This window comes from Cervus canadensis, chromosome 20, assembly GCF_019320065.1.
Source record: "Cervus canadensis isolate Bull #8, Minnesota chromosome 20, ASM1932006v1, whole genome shotgun sequence".
NCBI lineage: Eukaryota > Metazoa > Chordata > Mammalia > Artiodactyla > Cervidae > Cervus > Cervus canadensis.
The window spans coordinates 25,625,533-25,647,084 of record NC_057405.1 but is presented as its reverse complement, the minus strand read 5'-3'; the positions used below and the strand labels follow the sequence as shown (position 1 = coordinate 25,647,084).

General features: G+C 39.0%; 1 protein-coding gene across 1 annotated transcript in view; it reads right to left on the bottom strand.

Moving 5' to 3' along the window:
• The window catches only part of B3GAT2 (beta-1,3-glucuronyltransferase 2), an 87,931-nt gene that overhangs the window by 8,996 nt on the left and 57,383 nt on the right, over window positions 1-21,552 (bottom strand). The window lies entirely within an intron of this gene.

Below are 21,552 nucleotides of genomic sequence, written 5' to 3'. Positions count from 1 at the left end.
TCTAGGTTACCCAATTTGTTGACATACAGCTATTCATAGTATTCGCTTATAAAACTTTTTATTTCTGTTGTGTCCTTTGCAGTTTCTTCTCTTTCATTCCTGATTTCATTTATCTGATTTGCTTTTTTTTTTTTTTTAAACATTTTCAAAGAATCAGCTCTTAGTTTCCTTGATCTCTTCTATTGTCTTTATAGCCTGTATTTCGTTTATTTCCACTGTGATCTTCACTATCTCCTTCCTTCTGCTCACTTTGGGCTTTATTTGTTCTTTTTCTAGTTCATTTAGGTATAAGGTTAAATTGTTTGAATTTTTCTCGTTTCTTGAGACAGGTTTATATTGCTATAAAATTTCCTCCTAGTACCATTTTACTGCATCCCATAGATTTTGGTACTTTCATCTTCATTTGTCTTTAGGTATTTTTTAATTTCTCCCTTGATTTCCTCATTGACCCAGGAGTTATTCAGTAGCATGTTCTGAAGTCTCTACATATTTGTCATTTTTCCAGCTTTCTGCTTATAGTTGATTTATAGTTTCATACCATTCTGGTCAGAAAAGATGCTTGCTATGATTTCAGTATTCTTAATTGAGACTTGTTTTGTGACCCAACATATGATCTCTCCTTAAGAATGTTCCATGTGCACGCGAGAAGAGTGTGCATTCTGCTACATTTGGATGGAATAGTGTGTATAAATCTATAAAGGTTATCTGGTCTAATATTTCACTTAAGGCTGCTGTTTTCTTGTTGACTTTTGTCTGGGTGATCTACCCGCTGATGTTAGTGGAGCATTAAAGCCTCCTACTATTATTGTGTTGCTGTAAACTTTTCTTTTTCTTTTTCAGTTCAGTTCAGTCGCTCAGTTGCGTCCAACTCTTTGTGACCCCATGAATTGCAGCACGCCAGGCCTCCCTGTCTATCACCAACTCCCGGAGTTTACTCAACCTCATGTCCATAGAGTCGGTGATACCATCCAACCATCTCATCCTCTGTCGTCCCCTTTTCCTCCTGCATTCAATCTTTCTTTTTAGGTTTGTTAATAATTATTTTGTATTTTCTGGTGCTTCTATGTTAGGATAGACACACACACACACACACACACACACACTCCTATACACATATCTGTTACATTTTCTTGATGAATTGTTTCTTTTATCATTATGTACTGTCCATCTTTGTCTCTTGCCATTTTTGGCTTGCAGCCTAGTTTAGCTGATATGAGTATGTCTATACCTGGTTGCTTTTGAGTATCATCTCTCATCCCTTCATTTTGAGCCTGTGTTTGTCTTTAGAGCTGAGGTGAGTCTCCTGGAGGCAGTATATACTTGGGTCTTATTTTTAATCCATCCAACCACTCTGTGTCTTTTGACTGGTGAATTCACCTCATTTACATACAAGGTAATTAATAAATGCGGACTTAGTACTGCCATTTTAACCTTTTGTTTCTCATTGCTGTATATCTCCATGTTGCTTTCTCTTTATATTTGTCTGCCATGTTAGTTTGGTGGTTATCTGTGATGTTTTTCTGAGTTCCTCATTTTTTATGTTTGTGTTTCTGCTCTACATTTATGTTTTGTGGTTACAATGAGAATTGTATAAAATGCCTCAAATATAAAATAATACATTTTCTTCTACTTGCATCTCATTTTCATTTGCCTATATCATTCCATTCTTTTCTTTTTTTTTCCTCTTTTATGTTTTTGTTGTCTTAAATTGTGTGTGTGTTTAGTCGCTAAGTCATGTCCGACTCTTTGCAACCCCATGGATTGCAGCACACCAGACTTCCTTGTCCTTCACTGTCTCCCGGAGTTTGCTCAAATTCATGTCCATTGAGTCAGTGATGTTATTTAACCATCTCATCTTCTGCTGCCCCCTTCTCCTTTGGCCTTCAGTCTTTCCCAATATCAGGATCTTTTCCAATGAGTTGGCACTTCACATCAGGTGGCCAAAGTATTAGAACTTGCATCAACAGCAGTCCTTCCAATGAATATTTAGGGTTGGTTTCCTTTAGCATTGACTGGTTTGATCTCCTTGCTTTCCAAGGGACTCTGAAGAGTCTTGTCCATCACGATAGTTTGAGAGTATCAATTATTTGGCACTCAGCCTTCTTTTAGGTCCAACTCTCACATCCATACATGACTACTAGAAAGCCACAGCTTTGACTGTAGAGACCTTTGTTGGCAAAGTGATGTTTCTGTTTTTTAACATGTTGTCTAGGTTTGTCATAGTTTTCCTTCCAAGGAGCATCTTTTTTAATTTCATGGCTGCAGTCACCATCCACAGTGATTTTGGAAACCAAGAAAAGAAAATCTGTCACTGTTTCCACCTTTTCCCCTTTAACTGCCATGAAGTGGTGGGACCAAATGTCATGATCTTAGTTTTTTTTATTGTTGAGTTTCATGCCAGCTCTTTCACTCTCCTCTTACTCTCATCAAGAGGCTCATTAGTTCCTCTTCACTTTCTGCCATTAGAGTGGAGTCATCTGCATATCTAAGGTTCTTGATATTTCTGGCAATCTTGATTCCAGTTTGTGATTCATCCAACCTGGCATTTCACATGATGTACTCTCTATATAAGTTAAATAAGCAGGGTGACAGTACACAGCCTTGATGTACTCCTTTCCCTATTCTAATCCAGTCAGTTGTTCCACATAAGGTTCTAACTGCTGCTTCTTGACCTGCCTACAGGTTTTTCAGGAGGCAGGTATTGAGCTGTGGTATTCCTATCTCTTTAAGAATTTCTACGGTTTGTCGTGATCCACACAGTGAAAGTCTTTAATATAGTCAATGAAGCAGAAGTAGATGTTTTTCTGAAATTCCCTTGCTTTCTTTATGATCCAATTATTGTTAGCAATTTTATCTCTGGTTCCTCTGTCTTTCTAAATCCAGCTTGTACATCTGGAAGGTCTCAATTTATGTACTGCTGAAACCTAGCTTGAAGGATTTTGAGCATAAACTTAAACTATCATGTGAAATGAGTGCAATTGTCTGGTAGTTTGAACATTCTTTGGCACTGCTCTTCTTTGGAATTGGGATGAAAACTGACATTTTCCAGTCCTGTGGCCACTGCTGAGTTTTCCAAATCTGCTGACATATTGAGTCCAACATTTTTAAAGCATCATCTTTTAGGATTTGAAATAGCTCAGCTGGAATTCCATCACCTCCACTAGCTTTACTGGTAGTAATGCTTCCTAAGGCCCTCTTGACTTCACACTACAGGATGTCTGGCTCTAGGTGAATGACCACACCATCATGGTTATCCAGGTCATGTACAGTTCTTCTTTGTATTCCTGTCATCTCTTCTTAATCTCTTCTGCCTCTGTTAGGTCCTTGCTGTTTCTGTCCTTTATTATGCCCATCTTTGCATGAAATGTCCTCTTGATATCTCCAGTTTTCTTGAAAAGATTTCTAGTCTTTCCCATTCTATTGTTTTCCTCTGCTTCTTTGCATTGTTCATTGAAGAAGGTTTCTTATTCTCCTTGCTGTTCTCTGGAACTCTGTATTCAGTTAGGTATATCTTTCCCTTTCTCCCTTGCTTTTTGCCTCTCTTCTTTCCTCAGCTATTTGTAATGGCTCTTCATAAAACCACTTTGTCTTCTTGCATTCCTTTTTCTTTGGAATGGTTTTGGTCACTGTCTCCTGTACAATGAACCTCTGTCCATAGTTCTTCAGGCACTCTGTCTATCAGATCTAATCCCTTGAATCTATCCGCCACCTTCACTGTATAATCATAAGGGATTCATAAGGGTATAATCATAAGGGAATCATACCTGAATGGTCTAGTGGTTTTTCCTACTCTCTTCAATTTAAGTCTGAATTTTGCAATAAGGAGCTTAAGCTCTGAGCCACAGTCAGTTCTAGGTCTTGTTTTTGCTGACTGTACAGAGCTTCTCCATCTTTGACTGCAAAGAATATAATCAATCTGATTTTGGTGTTGTCCATCTGGTGATGTCCATGTGTAGAGTTGTCTCTTGTGTTGTTGGAAGAGGGTGTTTGCTATGACCAGTGCGTTCTCTCAACAAAACTTGTTAGCCTTTGCCCTGCTTCATTCTGTACTCCAAGGCCAAACTTGCCTGTTACTCCAGGTATCTCTTGACTTCCTACTTTTGTACCCCACCCCCCTATGAAAACAAAGGACATTTTTTTTGGTGTTATTTCTAGAAGGTCCTGTAGATGTCTTCATAGAACCATTCAGCTTCTTTGGCATCAGTAGTTGGGGCACAGACTTGGATTACTATGTCACTGAATGGTTGCTTTCGAAATGAACTGAGATCATTCTGTCATTTTGAGACAGCACCCAAGTACTACTGCATTTCAAACTCTTTTGTTGACTATGTGGGCTACTCCATTTCTTCTAAGGGATTCTTGCCCACATTCGTATATATAGCAGTTATCTGAATTTAATTCACCCATTCTAGTCCATTTTAGATCACTTATTCCTAAGATGTCGATGTTCACTCTTGCCATCTCCTGCTTGACCACGTCCAATTTACCTTGATTCATGGACCTAACATTCCAGGTTTGTATGCAATATTGCTTTTTACAGCATCAGACTTTACTTTCACCACCAGACACATCCACAACTGAGCATCATTTCTGCTTTGGCCCAGCAGCTTGTCTTTCTGGAGCTATTAGTAATTGCCCTCCACTCTTCCCCTGTAGTATACTGGATACCTGTCAACCTGGAGGACACATCTTCCAGTGTCATATCTTTTTGCCTTTTCATACTGTTCATGGGGTTCTCCCGGCAAGAATACTGGAATGATTTGCCATTCCCTCCTCCAGTGGACTGTGTTTTGCCAGAACCCTCCACAGTGACCTGTCCATCTTGGGTGGCCCAGCATGGCATGGCTAATAGCTTCATTGAGTTATACAAGCCCCTTCGCCAGGACAAGGCTGTGATCCATGAAGAGGGGTCCCAAATTGTGAGTTCCTTTCCACACTGAAATAGTTATAGTTATTTTATAGTCTCTCCTCTTTAATCTTTATGCTATAGTTGTTTAACAACCTATCCTGATAGAGAAATTGCAGTTTTCTGATTCTATTTATCACCATAGTCAAAAAGCTCCTTTTCAACATTTCTCATAGGGCATATCTAGTTAGCGTGAAGTCTCCCAGCTTTTTGTTTCTCTGGGAAGGTCTTTACTTCTCCTTTGCTGGATAGAATTGGCTGCCAGTTTTACTACCTTTCAATATTTTGAGTACGCCATTCCACTCTGTCCTGCCTCATGGTGTCTCCTGAGAAATCTGCTGGTAGTCCAATGAGGTTTCCTTTGTAGGTGACCATCCTTTTCCCCCTGGCTGCCTTTAAAATTCCTTTTTGTCACTGACTTTGTACAGTTTTAATATAATGTGTCTTCAACACAATCTTTTAGCATTGAGGTAGCTAAGTGTTCTCTTAGCTTTATAGACTTGTATACCCTGTTTCTTCTGAGGTTTGGGACATTCTCAGCTATTATTTCCTTAAAAAAACTCTCTGCTCCCTTCTCCCTCTGGGATACCCGTCACCGTAACATTGCCCTTCCTACAGGTGTAGGACAGTTCTCACAGAATTTCTTCCTTTTTTTTCTTTTTAGATCTTATTTCTCTGTTTTCCTCTTCACTAATTCTGTATTTCATTTCTGTGTTCTCACAGTCTCCAGGTCTCACTCTTTGGTAAAGTCTGCTGTATTTCCAGTTCCTTCTAATGTGTTCTTCATCTCCTTTGTTGAGTTCAACTCCAGAATTTTCATTTAGTCCTTTTTTTAGAGTTTCAGTCTCTTTGGTAAAGTGTTCCGTGTGTTAACTTTATTCCTTAGCTCAGTAAACTGCCTTTTTGAGAGTTTTTCTGGCAGCTCACTGAATCTCTTCATGAAAGCTATTTTGAATTCTCTATCCATTAGACTGCAGTATTTCATGATTTTAATTTTGGTTTCTGGCTGTTGTTTTCTTTTTGTGAGGTTGAGTTACCATGCTTCTTAATGGTACTTGATAAATTGTTCGTTTGTTGGTGCGTTTCAACTAGTGAATACCTTTCTTATTTAGGTAAAGCTTTTCAAAACTTGATTCCAACAATTTGACAGGTTAGAAATGAGAGGCCTGTCTTTGGTTTTCAGCAGGTGGCACTGTGGCACAAGTTTCTGGCCTCTCTCACCTTGGATTCCTCTGTGTTGAGTCAGCACTCCCCACGCCGTTGCCTCTGCCAGAGCTGTCCCCTGACCCTTGTTGCTGCTGTGTCTCGGGGGTTGCTGGTTTCATGCTGTTGCCTGCATCGCTGCTGCCCCTTGCATCACACCTTGGGACACTGGTATCCCAGCAACTCGATCCTGCCTCCACTGCATCCGGGTTGCCTGGGCCACAGGCTCTACAGCAGTGAGGGGGAGATAGAGAGCTGGGGTTGGAGGGGAGTTGGGGCTGTGCGTACCTGCCATGTAAGGTGTGAATAGGGAGGTGCTCCTGCAGGCAGGGACTAGACTCGCAGATGCTGTGGAGGGATGCTGTGGCGGGATGCTGGGGAGGGATGGGGCCACAGCCTCTGCTCCCTCTCCTGCCTGGTTTCCTGCAGCTAAGGGCCACGCTGCATCCGGAATCCAGATTCGTGTGCACTGACGTCCCTGCTGCTACTGATTCTCTGGGGGTGAGGCTCACCTGCCACGGTCAAAGGGTCAGGATCGCAGGCTCGGCCTCTGCTGTGTTCCAGTTCACCTACCTTTAGATACACAGGTGTCTGGGACTCTCTGGCATCCTGGTATGTTGGCCAGAGGAAACCTTGTTGAGTTATGGATGTTTTACTGGTTGTAGACTGAGGAAGAGAAAGGGAGCGTCTCACGCTGCCATGATGCTGACACCAGGCACTAAAGATTTTTATTAGACAAGAAGGTCTCAACTCAGTGACATGACCACTGGTCTTTATGCACTAGAAAAAGAAGAGGAAATAAAATCCAAAGTGAAAAGAAAAAAGATACTATAAATAAATATGACCTGAAATTACTAAAATGCCAATATAAAACACTAGAGAAAATCAGCGAAATCAGAACCATGTCCTTTGGGGGGGACTCAGTAAAACTGATCAATATCTATTTTTACTTATCAAGAGAAAAGAAGACACAAATTGCCAATACCAAGAAGGAGAGAGGAGTATCGATACAGATTCTACAAACATTAAAATGATACTGAGGGTATTATGAACAACTTTATGGAAGTAGATTTCACAGCTTAGATAAAAATGGACAAATTCCTTGAAAGGTACAAGCCATCAAGCTCAGTCATGAAAAATAATCTGAATAGCCCTGAATCAGTGAAAGAAGTTAAGTTTATAGTTAAAATCTTCTTACGAAAACAAAACAAAACAAAAAAAAAGAACTTCCAGGCTCAGACAACTTCATTGGTGATTTCTACCAAATGTTTAAGTTAGAAATAATATAACTTTCCCAGAGAATGGAAAGGTAAGAATACTTTTCAAATTCTATGAGGCCTGTAGTATCCTGATGCCAGAATCAGACAGAAACATTACAAGAAAACTACAGACCAGCACCCCTCATGAACACTGAAAAATTCTTAAAGTTCTAACAAGTTGAATCCAAAAATTTAAAAGATAAACCGTCAGTTTTCATTCCAATTCCTAAGAAGGGCAGTGCCAAAGAATGTTCAAACTACTGTACAAATGTGCTCATTTGACATGCCAGCAGATGCTCAAAATCCTTCAAGCTAGGCTTAAACAGTACATGAACCAAGAACTTCCAGATGTACAAGCTGGATTTAGGTAAGGCAGAGGAACCAGAGATCAAATTGCCAATTTGCTGGATCATGGAGAAAGCAAGGGTGTTCTGGAAAAACATCTACTTCTGCTTCACTGACTGTGCAAAAGCCTTTGACTTTGTGGATCACAACAAACTGGAAAATTCTTACCTGTCTCCTGAGAAACTTGTTTGCAGGTCAAAATTTAACAGAACTGGACATGAAACAACAGACTGGTTCAAAATTGGGAAAGGAGCAAGACGGTATGACAAGGAGTATGACCGTATATTGTCATCCTGCTTATTTAACTTATATGCAGAGTACATCATGTGAAATGTCTGGCTGGATGACTCACAAGCTGGAATCAAGACTGCCAGGAAAAATATCAACAACCTCAGATATGCAGGTGATATCAGTCTAATGGCAGAAAGCAAAGAGGAACGAAAAAGCCTTTTGATGAGGGTAAAAAAGGAGATTGAAAGAGCTAGCCTGAAGCCTAATAATAAAAAAACTAAGATCATGGCATACAGCCCCATCACTTCATGGCAAATCGAAGAGGAAAAAGCAGAAGCAATGACATTTTATTTTATTAGGCCCGAAAATTACTGTGGATGGTGACTATAGGCATGAAATTAAAAGACACCTCTCCTTGGAAGAAAAGCTATGACAAACCTAGACAGCATATTAAAAAGCAGAGACCTCACTTTGCCAATGAAGATCTGTGTAGTCAAAGCTACGGTTTTTCTAGTAGTCATGTATGAATATGAGAGTTGGACCATAAGGAAGACTGCATGCCAAAGAATTTATGCTTTCTAATTATGGTGCCGGAGAAGACGTTAGTTTTTGGGTTTTTTTGGAGAAAACTTGAGAGGCCCCTGGACTGCACAGAGATAAAACCAGTCAATCTTAAAGTAAATCAACCCTATATGTTCAACCTGAAACTGAAGCTCTAATACTTGGACCACTTGATGTGAAGAGCCAGCTCACTGGAAAATACTCTGATGCTGGGAAAGATTGAAGGTCAAAGGAGAAAGGGGTGGCAGAAGATGAGATGGTTAGATAGCATCACTGACTCAATGGACGTGAACTTGAACAATTTCTGGGAGCTAATGGAGGACGATGGAGCCTGGTGTGCTGCAGTCCATGAGATCACAAAGAGTCTGACACGACTTAGCGGTTGAACAGCAACAAACATGGCCAAATGAGGCTTATTTCAAGACTGCTATGTCAGTTTAACTTTACATAGAATCAATGTAACTTATCAAATTAAGAGACTAAAAAAGAAAAAAGAGACATCTGATTATCTCAATAGGTGAAAAAAATACACTTGACAAAATCTAACCTCTAATCATGATTTTAGAAAAACCTCTCAGCAAAATAAAAATAGAAATGAACTTCCTCAACTTGATAAAGGGCATCTACAAAACCCTACCACAAACATTATACTCAGTGGTGAAAGACAGTGTTAATTAAACCACTGAAGATTGAATGAGGCAAGATGTCTGTTCTTGACCTTTATTCAACAGTATCCTGAAGGTTCTAATCTTTGCAATAAGGGAAAGAAAGAAAAAATGTTGGAAGGAAGGAAGGAAAGGGCAGACAAATTGGGAAGGAAAAAGCAAATTCCAGCAAACATCTTCTTCCCCACTCAGCTATTGTTAACGGCATCAATGGTGTTTGTCAGCTCCTTCTGTTGTGTAGGGACTTAGTCTCCCCAGCATATACTTGTCTCGCCAGCACATTCTCTCTTTACTAACTAAACATAATCTAATTTCAGCAGGGTTCCTACAAAATAGAACAGTTTCCAGTTCCCGAAAGATTGTTTTTGGCAACAATTTCTCTATCAACTGGTCACAGGGTAGATACTACAGGTTTTTTTTTTCTCGAACAGTTGCTGTGGTCAGTTGTCCTAGAACACTGGGCTTCTGGTACACTTCCGCTATTGCCAGTAGGTACCAGGTACTTTCAAAAGTCTCTCTCCCCCTGTTTTAAACAATAATAAGAAGAAAAGATTCTAAGTTCTCAGTTAAACTGAACACACACAAGAGTCTCAGAAAAATTGCCCGAGAAAGACCCACATGTCTGACAACTCTTGTGTCTGAGGTGGCTCACTCTTATCATAGCTCTTCCCAGAAAATCTCACACCGCCTTCTGTAGTGGTGTGTGTGAGAGAATCTTCCCTACTCCCCCTTTATTCAGATACAATGCATATACTGAAAATGACCTTTTTAAAGGATACAAATTCAGTGGCTTTGGTATATTTATAACTCTGGGCATTTTTTTTTTTTTTGGTAAAGACTTTTCTTTCTCTATTCAGCAGTCTTGACACCCATGACAAAACCCCGTGACTGAATGTAAGGGTTTCCTGCTGGACTGTCAATTCCATCCTATTAACTGATATGCTTATCTTAAAGCAGTGCCATATTGTCTTTATTACTTCAGCTTCACAGTAAGTTTTTAAATCAGGAAGTGTAAATCTTCCAACTTTGTTCTTTTTCAAGATTGCTTTGGTTCTTGAGTCCCTTGCTTTCCCATATGAATTTTAAGATCACCATGTAAGTTTCTGGAAAAAAAAAAAAAAAAAAAAATGGCAGCCAAAATTTTGAGAGGAACTGCATTGACTCTATGAACTTTGGGAATAATGCCATTTCAGTAATATTAACAAATCTCCCCTATAACATTAAGTCTTCTAAATCCATGAACATAACATGTCTCTCCATTTAGTTTTTCATTAATTTATCTCAGTGATGTTTTACAGTTTCCAGTATACAAAACTAATACTTCATTTGTTAAATTTATTACTAAGTATTTTATTACTTCTGACACTTTTGTGAATGAAGTTGTTTTTCAACTTCATTTTCAGATTGTACAGTTGTACAGAAATACAACTGATACGCATATATTGGTCTTACAAACTGAAAACTTGATAAATTCATTTAGCACTATTGGTTCTGTGTGTGTGTATGTGTGTATGCATGCACATGTGTGTATTTCTGAGGATTTGCTGTGTAAGAGATCGTTTTATTATGTAAAAGATCTTCCTTTTAACTTGGATCCCTTTTATTTATTTCTCACCTAATTTTCCTGTAATTTATAGTTCAGTGGTGTCAAGAGGGGTCATCCTTGTCCTGTTCTTGAACTGAGATGAAAAACTTTCATTTTTCAACTCTTGAGTTGATTTTTTTTTAATAAACACTATTTATCAAGTTGAGAAATTTCCTTTCCATTCCTCAGTTATTGACCTTCTAGTGTTTTGATAATGAGAAAATGTTGAACTTTGTCAGATGATTTTCCTGCATTTATTGATTTATGTGGCTTTGTGCCTTATTTTATTGACATAGTATATTACATTTATTGGCTTTTGCACATGAACTAATCTTATACTCCAAGGATAAATTCCACCTGGTCATGGTGTACCATTCCTTTTATAGGCTGCTGGATTAACTCTACTAGTACTTTGTTTAGGAATTTTGCATCCGTATTCATAAAGGATATTAGTCTCCAAGTTTTTTTCCTTTGTGCTGCCTGGTTTTGAATCAGGGCAACACTGGCCTGACAGAATGACTTCAAATGTGTTCCTGCATGTTTGTTTTTTTGGAAGTGTTTGTGAAGGGTTTTTCTTATCTATTCTTTAAATGTTTGGTAGGCTTTACCAGTGAAGCTTTCTAGAACTGAGGTGTTTTTTTTTTTTCTGTGAGAAGTTCTTATTGCTAATTTGATGTATGTCTTACAGGCTTATTCAGATTTTTATTTCGAGTCAGATTTAATAGTCTTTTGGTGAATTTGTCCATGTCATTGAGGCTATCTATTTGTTGACATACAACTTTTCATAGTTTTCTCTTATAGTAAAAATAACATCTGTAAGGTTGGTAGTCATGTCCCTGTTTTCATCCCTGATTCTTGTAATACAACGTTTCTTTTCTATTTCCTGGGGCAGTCTAACTAAAGATTTGTCAATTCTGTTGATGCTTTTAAAGAACAAACTTCTGATTTTGTTGATATGCTCAATTGCTTTTCTATTTTCTATATGTTATTTTTTTCTCTAATTCTGTTTCCTTCCTGTTGCTTATTTGGGTTTTTCTTTGTGCTTCTGTTTATAGTTTCTTATGGTAAATGATTAAGCAATTGATTTGAGATCTTTTTAATAGAGGCATTTGCATCTATAAATTTCTTCTAAGCACTGCTTGAACTGTACATAGATTTCAGTATGTTTTCATTTTCGTTCATCTCACAGTACTTTCCAAATTCCCTTGTGATTTCTTGGTTATTTACAAGTGTGCTGTTTAATTTCTACATACTTGTGAATTCTATAGACTCATTCCTAGTTTCAATTTCTAATTTCATTCCAGTGTGGCCCAAGAAAATACTTTGTATACTTTCAATTATTTTAAATTTATTAAGACTTATTTTATGGCCTAAACTAATACTTATTTTACGGTCTATCCTAGAGAGTGTTCAATTGCACATTTGAAAAGAATGCTGCTGTTGGGTGAAGTATTCTCTAGATGTAGGTCTCACTGGATTATAGTGCTTGTCAAGCGTTCTATCCCAATTGACCTTCTACCTAGTTGTTTTATTACTGAAAGTGGGATGTTGATGTTTACAACTATTACCTTTAAGTCTATTCTCCCTTCATTTCTGTTGTTTTTGCTCTATGTATTTTGGATCTCCATTTTAAGATGTGTACACATTTATAACTGCTTTATCTTCTTGATAGATTGACACTTTTATCATTATAAAGCAACCTTTTTGTGTCTGTTATCAACTTCTTTCTTAAAGTCCATCTTGTCTGGTAGCCACTCCAGCTCGCTCGCTCTCTCTCTCTCTCTCCCCTTTGGTTCCTATTTAGATATGTCTTTGCTTTCAACCTATTTGTATCTTTGAATCTAAAATGTTTGCCTTGTATATAGCATTTAGTTATCATATTTTTAGATATCAAATATATCACATTTTTCTATTTATTCTGCCCATCTGTTTTTTGATTGGGTTGTTTAATCCATTCACATGTTATATTTTGACTGATGAATTAAGATTTACATCTTCAAGTTTGCACTTTGTCTTCTGTATGTCTAATGTATTTTTATTACTCGATTTTTCCATTACCATCTTCTTTTGCATTAAACTGGTACTTCTCAGTGTATTATTTTGCTGTGATTCTTTTACAATAGTTTTCAGAGATATTTACTTAGGAATTGGCCTGGGGATTGCAATTAGCATCTTAACCTCTAACAATTTAGTTCAGATTAATACAAACAATTTCATTAGTATACAAAATTTTTACTCCTACATATTTCCATTCTTTTTCCTCCTCCTTTGTACTGTTATTGTCACACAAATTACATCCATGAACATTGTGTGTCTCTCAACCCAGATTTCTAATTATCATTTTGTGCAGTATCCTTTTAAGTCAGAGAAGGAACAGAAGAGTTACAATTAAAAGTTAGAGTAACTTATACTGGTGCATTTACTTGTTCACATGGATTAGAGTTACAGCCGGGTGTCCTTTCATTTTGGCCTAAAGACTTCATTTTGGTATTTCTTGCAGGACATATTTGCTAGCAGTATTTTTTCTTTTCTTTGATATTTGTATGTTGGGAATATCTTAATTTCTCTTTCATTTTTGAGGGGTAATTTTGGCAGTATAGATTTCTTATTTAACAGTTTTTTTCCACCAATATTTTTAATATGTCAAACTACTGCCTTCCAGCTGCCATGGTTCCTATGAGAAAACAGCTGTTAATCTTACTGAAGTTCACTTACACGTGATGGGTCACTTCTCTTTTGTTGCTCTCAAGATTCTCTTCATCACTGTCTTTCAGTTGTTTCATTATTGTATCTAGGTGTGAATCTCTTTGAGTTTGTCCTACTAGGAGTCCGTTAAGCCTTCTTGATTATTTAGGTTAATGCTTTTCATACAAATCTGGGGAGAGCATTTTTCTTCAAATGTTCCATGTAGTCCTTTCCTTCTCTTTTTCTGGGGCTCACAGTATGTGTATAGTTGCACTTTGGATCCGTAAGTCTCCTAGGCTCTCTGTTCATTTTTGTTCATCTTTTCTGTTCCTCAGTCATCTCAACTGACATAGCTCTAGAGTACACTGATTCTTTGGTCCGTTCAAATCTTCTCTGACCTTCCTAAGGAATTTTTCATTTCTGTTATTGAACTTTTCAACTTAGCATTTCTACTTGGTTCCTTTCCATTTTTTAATTTAATTAATTTGATTTTTACCTCTTTATATCCCATATTTGATGAGGCAGCATTTTCATATTTTCCTTTAGTTATTCAGATGTGGTGTCCTTTGGTTGATTAGATATGTTTAAAACAACTGTGAGAAAGTCCCTGTCTAGTAAGTTCAGTGTCTGGACTTTCTCAAGGACAGTTTTTTTAACTTTCATATTGGCTACACTTGTTTCTTTGCATGTCTTGTAATTGCTAGCTGAAAATTGAACATCTTAAACAATAGAATGTGACAACTCTGGACATCAGATATACTCACCTCTCTAAAATATGTTGTTGTTACTCTTTGTTGATGTTACTATTTGTGACTTTCTTGAACTAACTCCATGAAGTCTGTGTTCTTTGCTGTGTGTGGCCACTGAAATCTCTGCTCAATCAGCTTAGAGGCCAGTTAAATATTGGACATATGTGTCCTTAAATTACTGGAACCAAAGAGGCTCTTAGTCTTTGCCAAGGGGCTCTGTGTGCAGGTTGGGCCTGTGTTCAACACTTAGCCAAGCAGTTTACAGCTCTGCCTTACCCTTCACCACTTCCTGCTTGCTCAGAGGTCTGATGGGCTGGAGAGGAGAACTCAGGGCCTTGAATTGTTTTTCGTAAGCAGATGCACAGCTCTGGAAATGCATACAGATCTATACATACACATGGCCTTCTAGAATTCCAGTACTCTTTCAGAGATTTTTAAAGCCTCTTATGGAATTTTTTTTTTTTTTAAGGGGCTTCCCTTGTAGCTCAGTTGGTAAAGAATTTGCCTGCAGTGCAGGAAACCTGGGTTCGATCCCTGGGTGGGGAAGATCCCCTGGAGAAGGAAATGGCAACCCACTCCAGTATCCTTGCCTGGAAAATCTCATGGACAGAGAAGCCTGGTGGCCTGAAGTCCATGGGGTTGCAAAGAGTCGGGCAGGACTTAGCAACTAACACTTAGTTACTTACTATGAAATAAAATATTCCTCTAACATTTTATTTTAAATGTTTTGCTTAGGTTAGTGCTTGCCCCAGGGAGCTGTGATGGTTAACAATCAATATTTTTATTTCTGTTTTAGTTTATTTTGGTTTGGTTTTGGTTTTGTTATTGGGAATTTTTGCATTTGTTTTTTGATTTTGAAAAAAAAAAAAAAATGCCCCTGAGGAAAAGGCCATTTGCTCTGGGTGAGCTCTGAGTGAGGTCAGAAGAAGACAAATTTTATGAACAGAAGTTTCTAGAGAACTACTATGTCAAATAATGGCAATTCTCTTAGAGCAGAGCTTTGAATGAATTCTTGTTTGTTCCTCCTAGTGAATGCTGGGGTCAGTAGCTATTGATTTTTGCCTTTACTGTGGAGCTCTTGACCTTTCAAGGCTATCATGGCACTGGGGAGAATGGGTGAGAACAGGGAAAATTGAAACAATGCAATACTCAGTGTTCTTACAAAGATAATGGCCATTTTTCTTGAATAAACACTCTCCAGATATATGCACACCTTCGATTAATTTCCATATTACTAAAAAAGTTGATTTTGACAATTGTTGCAGTATTCTCATTGCTTCTATATAGGACAGGCTGTTCAAAGATCTTTACTCTACCAATAGCAAATATGTCACTGCCTTTCTTTTTTCAAACCCCGAGTCCCATTATAATCCTTTGATGTAACTAGGCATAGAAGAAGAAGCTACAGTAACATGGGACATGAAGGTTAAAAATGAACAACTGCTGAGGAATTAAAAAATACCTTAGGCAAATGAAAATACAACATACCAAAACTTATGAGATGCAGCAAAAGAAGTTCTAAGGAGAAAGTTCACAGATATAAATGCCTACCTCAAGAAATAAAAAGATCTCAATCTAACTTTATACCTCAAGAGAATTAAAAAAGAACATATAAAGCCAAAAGTTAGTAGATGAATGGAAATAACAAAGATCATAGCAAAATTGATGAAATAGAGACTTTAAAGAAACCCCAGAAGAGACAAATTAAACTAAGATCTGGTTTTTTGAAAAGATAAAAAATAGACAAACCTTTACAGTTAGACTCATCAAGGGGGAAGAAAAAGAGAAAGGACTCAATAAATAAAATCAGAAATGAAAGAGGAGATACTGTAAGTGATACCACAGAAATACAAAGGATCATAAGAGACTACCACAAATAAATATACACCAACAAATTGGACAGCCTAGAAGAAGTGGGTAAATTCCTTAAAACATACAGTCTACTACAACTGAATTATGAAGAAATAGAAAACCTGGACAGATCAATTGCTAGTAGAAGATTGAATAGTAATCAAACCTCCCAACAAACAAAAGTCCAGGACCAAACAGCTTCACTGGTGACTTCGAGCACACATCTTCGAGAATTAATACCAATCCTTCTCAAACTCTTTCAAAAAATAGAAGAGGGACCATCTCCAAACTTATTTTATGAGGGTTATGAGGCCAGGATTACCCTGATGGGCTTCCCAGGTGGCACAGTGGTAAAGAATCTGCCTGCCAATGCAGGAGACACAAGAGAGTCAGGTTCGATCCCTGGGTTTGGAAGATCCCTGCAGTAACATATGGCCACCCACTCCAGTATTCTTGCCTGGAAAATTCCATGGACAGAGGAGCCTGGCGGGCTACAGTCCATAGGTTCACAGAGAGACATGACTGAGCACACACACACACACATTACCCTGATACTATAACTAGACAAGGATGCCACAAGGCAAGAAAATTATATGTAAATATTCCTGATGAACTTAGATGCAAAAATCCTCAACAAAATATTAGCAAGTTGAATTAAACAATATTCCAAGGATGCAAGGATGTTTCAACATCTGAAAACCAACTGGATCCACCACATTAATAAAATGAAAGATAGCGGGCTGGTCCCAAAATGGTGGAAGAATAGGATGGGGAGACCACTTTCTCCCCCACAAATTCATCAAACGATCATTTGAATGCTGAGAAACTTCCACAAAACAACTTCTGAACTCTGGTGGAGGACACCAGGGACCCAGAAAGGCAGCCCATTCTCTTCAGAATGAGGTAGGACAAAATATAAAAGACAAAAAGAGAGACAAAAGAGTTAGGAATGGAGACCCGTCCTGGGGAGGGAGTCAAAGGAGGAGAAGTTTCCAGACAGCAGGAAACCTTCCCACCGGTGGGTCTGTGGGGAGTTTTGGAGTCTCAGAGGGCAACATAACTGGGAGGAAAAAGGAAAAAAGGAAAAAACAAAAAAACAAAAACCCACAGAATACGCGCCTAACCGCTACTCCCAGCAGAGAGGTAGCCCAGACACTCACATCCACCAGCAGAGAGCAGGGGCTGGACAGGGAGGCGTGGGCTGCATCATTGGTCCTTAGGGTAAGAAGGTACCAGGTATTCAGGTACCAGGCCTGAATGCCCTGAGGGCAATCTGAGGGAGCTAACATGAGATAGCAACCTAAACTATGGGATAGTCAGTGAAAAAAAAAAAAAGAGATAACTTTCCTGCGAAAGGCTCTAATGCGCAGCCTGGCCCGCTCAAAGAACAAGGACTGAGCGAATACCAAAGGAGAGCTAGCTGGCTGCAGATCAGCCCATCCCCCCACCGGAGGCAGGGAGACAGGTGGGCAACAGCCAGAGCCAGCAGGCAAGGGGCAATCTCGACCCCAGAGATGGCATCCTCCACCAAACTGTGAGCAGGCTCCCAGTTGCTAACCATGTCTTCCTGGGATCCTGGGCGGTTGACATCTGCCAGGAGTGTCACAGGCTGACATCAGCTCCCCAGAGGAGACACACATCACACCTGAGACCATGCTCTCATGGCGCACCCAGGAAACTCAGTGGCTGGGACCGGGGAGGTGATTAAGATGCATGGCCCACCTGGAAGAGTGTGGTCGCCAAGCACCTGGTCGCCTGAGCTGCTTGGACCTGGGAAGGGCACAAAACGCAGGCCCAACCGAGTCTGTGCCCTTGCGGAGTACCCGAGAACCTGAACCTGAGCGGCTTAGACCTGGGAAGTGCACAAAAGGCAGGGCCCGCCTTGGACCGTACCCCTGCAGAGCAACCTGGAGCCTGAGCAGCGTAGACTGGGAAGGCACACACACTGTGAGCTGGGGCAAACCCAGGGGGTCCACACACTGCGAGCACTCCCCACACACGCCAGTGATTTTTTTTGCAGTGTTCCTCCCTCCCCACAGCAGAAGTGAACAAATGAGTCTAAGTAAGTGACCAGCTTTGTCCCCTTGTGTCAGGGCAGAAATTAGACACTGAAGAGACTTGCAAACAGAGGAAGCCAAAATAAACAAAGAAGAGGAAACTGCTCTGGAAACGATGGATGCAACAGATTAAAATCCTGCAGTTAACATTGACTAAGCATTGGAGGGGCCCTATAGAACTTGAGAACAAGTACAAGCCAGAACAAGGAACTATCTGAAACTGAACTGACCCCACACTGCCCTCAACAGCTCCAGAGAAATTCCTAGATATATTTTTACTATTACCATTTAAATTTTTTTTTAATTTTTAAGTTCTTTATTACTCCTTTAATTTTCATTTTTATAACCTACTATTACCTTGCAAAAAAAGACCCTATTTTTAATGCAAATTTCATATATATATATATATATATATGTTTATAATTTTTGTGATTTTGTTTTGTATTTTTAATATTGTATTTTTGAGAGTCTAACCTGTACTCTAGATTTTTAATCTTTGTTTTTTTGGTATTTGTTATCAATTTTGTACCTTTAAGAATTTAATCTTCAGTACCCATTTTCACTTAGGGGTGTGATCACTGACGTGATTGGTCTCTCCCCTTCTGACGCCCCCTCCTCTCCTGGTCATCTCTATCTCCCTCCTCCCCCTTCTCTTCTCCATGTAACTCTGAACCTCTCTGGGTGTCTCTCACTGTGGAGAATGTTTTCACCATTAACCTAGATGTTTTATCATCTGCGCTATATGGGTGGAGAAGTCTTGAGGCTATTGTAAGAATGAGAGTGAAACCCAGAGGCAGGAGGCTTAAATCCAAAACTTGAGAACACCAGAAAACTCCTGACTCCAGGGAACATTAATCAACAAGAGCTCATCCAAAAGCCTCCATACCTACACTGAAACCAAGATCCACCCAAGAGCCAATAAGTTCCAGAGCAAGACATACCACGCTAATTCTCCAGCAAAGCAGAAACACAACCCTGAGCATTAAAATATAGGCTGCTCAAAGCCATGCCAAGCCCATAGACACCCCAAAACTCACTACTGGACACTTCATTACTCTCCAGAGAGAAGAGATCCAGCTCCACCCACCAGAACATAGACACAAGCTCCCCTAACCAGGAAACCTTGACAAGCCATTAGTCCAACCCCACCCACAGGGAGCAGGCTCCACAATAAAGAGGAACCACAAACTTTGAGTATACAGAAAGGGCACCCCAAACACAACAACCTAAACAAGATGAAAAGGCAGAAAAGTATTCAGTAGGTAAAGGAACAAGATAAATGCCCACCAAACCAAACAAAAGAGGAGGAGATAGGGAATCTACCTGAAAAGGAATTCAGAATAATGGTAGTAAAGATGGTCCAAAATCTTGAAAACAAAATGGAGTTACAGACAAATAGACTAGAGACAAGGATTGAGAAGATGCAAGAAATGTTTACCAAGGACCTAGAAGAAATAAAAAAGAGTCAATATATAATGAATAATGCAATAACTGAGATCAAAAGCACTCTAAGGGGACCAACAGAAGAATAAGTGAGGCAGAAGATAGGATAAGTGAGGTGGAAGATAGAATGGTGAAAATAAATGAAGCAGAGAGGAAAAAAGAAAAAAGAATGAAAAGAAATGAGGACAACCTCAGAGACCTCTGGGACAATGTCAAACACACCAACATTCGAGTCATAGGAGTCCCAGAAGAAGACAAAAAGAGAGGTCATGAGAAAATACTTGAGGAGATAATAGTTGAGAACCTCCTTAAAAGGGGGAAGGAAATAGCCACCCAAGTCCAAGAAACCCAGAGGGTCCCAAACAGGATAAACCCAAGGTGAAACACCCCAAGACACATATTAATCAAATTAATGAAGATCAAACACAAAGAGCAAATATTAAAAGCAGCAAGGGAAAAGAAACAAATAACACACAAGGCGATCCCCATAAGGATAACAGCTGATCTTTCAATAGAAACTCTTCAGGCCAGAAGGGAATGGCAGGACATACTTAAAATGATGAAAGAGAAAAACCTACAACCCAGATCACTATACCCAGCAAGGATCTCATTAAAATATGAAAGAGAAATCTAAGCACTACAGACAAGCAAAAGCTGAGAGAATTCAGCACCACCAAACCAGCTCTTCAACAAATGCTAAAGGATCTTCTCTAGACAGGAAACACAGAAAAGGTTTATAAACTCGAACCCAAAACAACAAAGTAAATGGCAACAGGATCATACTTATCAATAATTACCTTAAATGTAAACGGGTTGAATGCCCCAACCAAAAGACAAAGTCTGGCTGGTTGGATACAAAAACAAGACCCATATATATGCTGTCTACAAGAGACCCACCTCAAACCAAGGGACACATACAGACTGAAAGTGAAGGGCTGGAAAAAGATATTTCATACAAATGGAGACCAAAAGAAAGCAGGAGTAGCAATACTCATATCAGATAAAATAGACTTGCTGTGAAAAGAGACAAAGAAGGACACTACATAATGATCAAAGGGTCAATCCAAGAAGAAGATATAACAGTTATAAATATATATGCACCCAACATAGGAGCACCACAATATATAAGGCAAATACTAACAAGTATGAAAGGGGAAATTAACAATAACACAATAATAGTGGGAGACTTTGATACCCCACTCACACCTATGGATAGATCAACCAAACAGAAAATTAGCAAGGAAACACAAACTTTAAAAGAGACAAACTCTTTAACAAATGGTACTGGGGAAACTGGTCAGCCACTTGTAAAAGAACCAAACTAGAACACTTTCTAACACCATACACAAAAATAAACTCAAAATGAATTAAAGATCTAAATGTAAGACCAGAAACTATAAAACTCCTAGAGGAAAACATAGGCAAAACACTCTCTGACATAAATCACAGAAGGATCCTCTATGAGCCCCCTCCCAGAGTAATGGAAATAAAAGCAAAAATAAGCAAATGGGACCTAATTAAACTTAAAAGCTTTTGCACAATGAAGGAAACTATAAGCAAGGTGAAAAGACAACCTTCAGAATGGGAGGAAATAATAGCAAATGAAGCAACTGACAAAGAAGTAATCTCAAAAATATACAAGCAGCTCCTGCAGCTCAATTCCAGAAAAATAAACGACCCAATAAAAAAATGGACCAAAGAACTAAATAGACATTTCTCCAAAGAAGACATACAGATGGCTAACAAACACATGAAAAGATGCTCAACATCACTCATTATCAGAGAAATGCAAATCAAAACCACAATGAGGTACCATCTCATGCTGGTCAGAATGACTGCTATCCAAAAGTCTACAAACAGTAAATGCTGGAGAGGGTGTGGAGAAAAGGGAACCCTCTTACACTGCTGGTGGGAATGCAAAGTAGTACAGACACTATGGAGAACAGTGTGGAGATTCCTTAAAAATCTGGAAATAGAACTGCCATATGACCCAGCAATCCCACTGCTGGGCA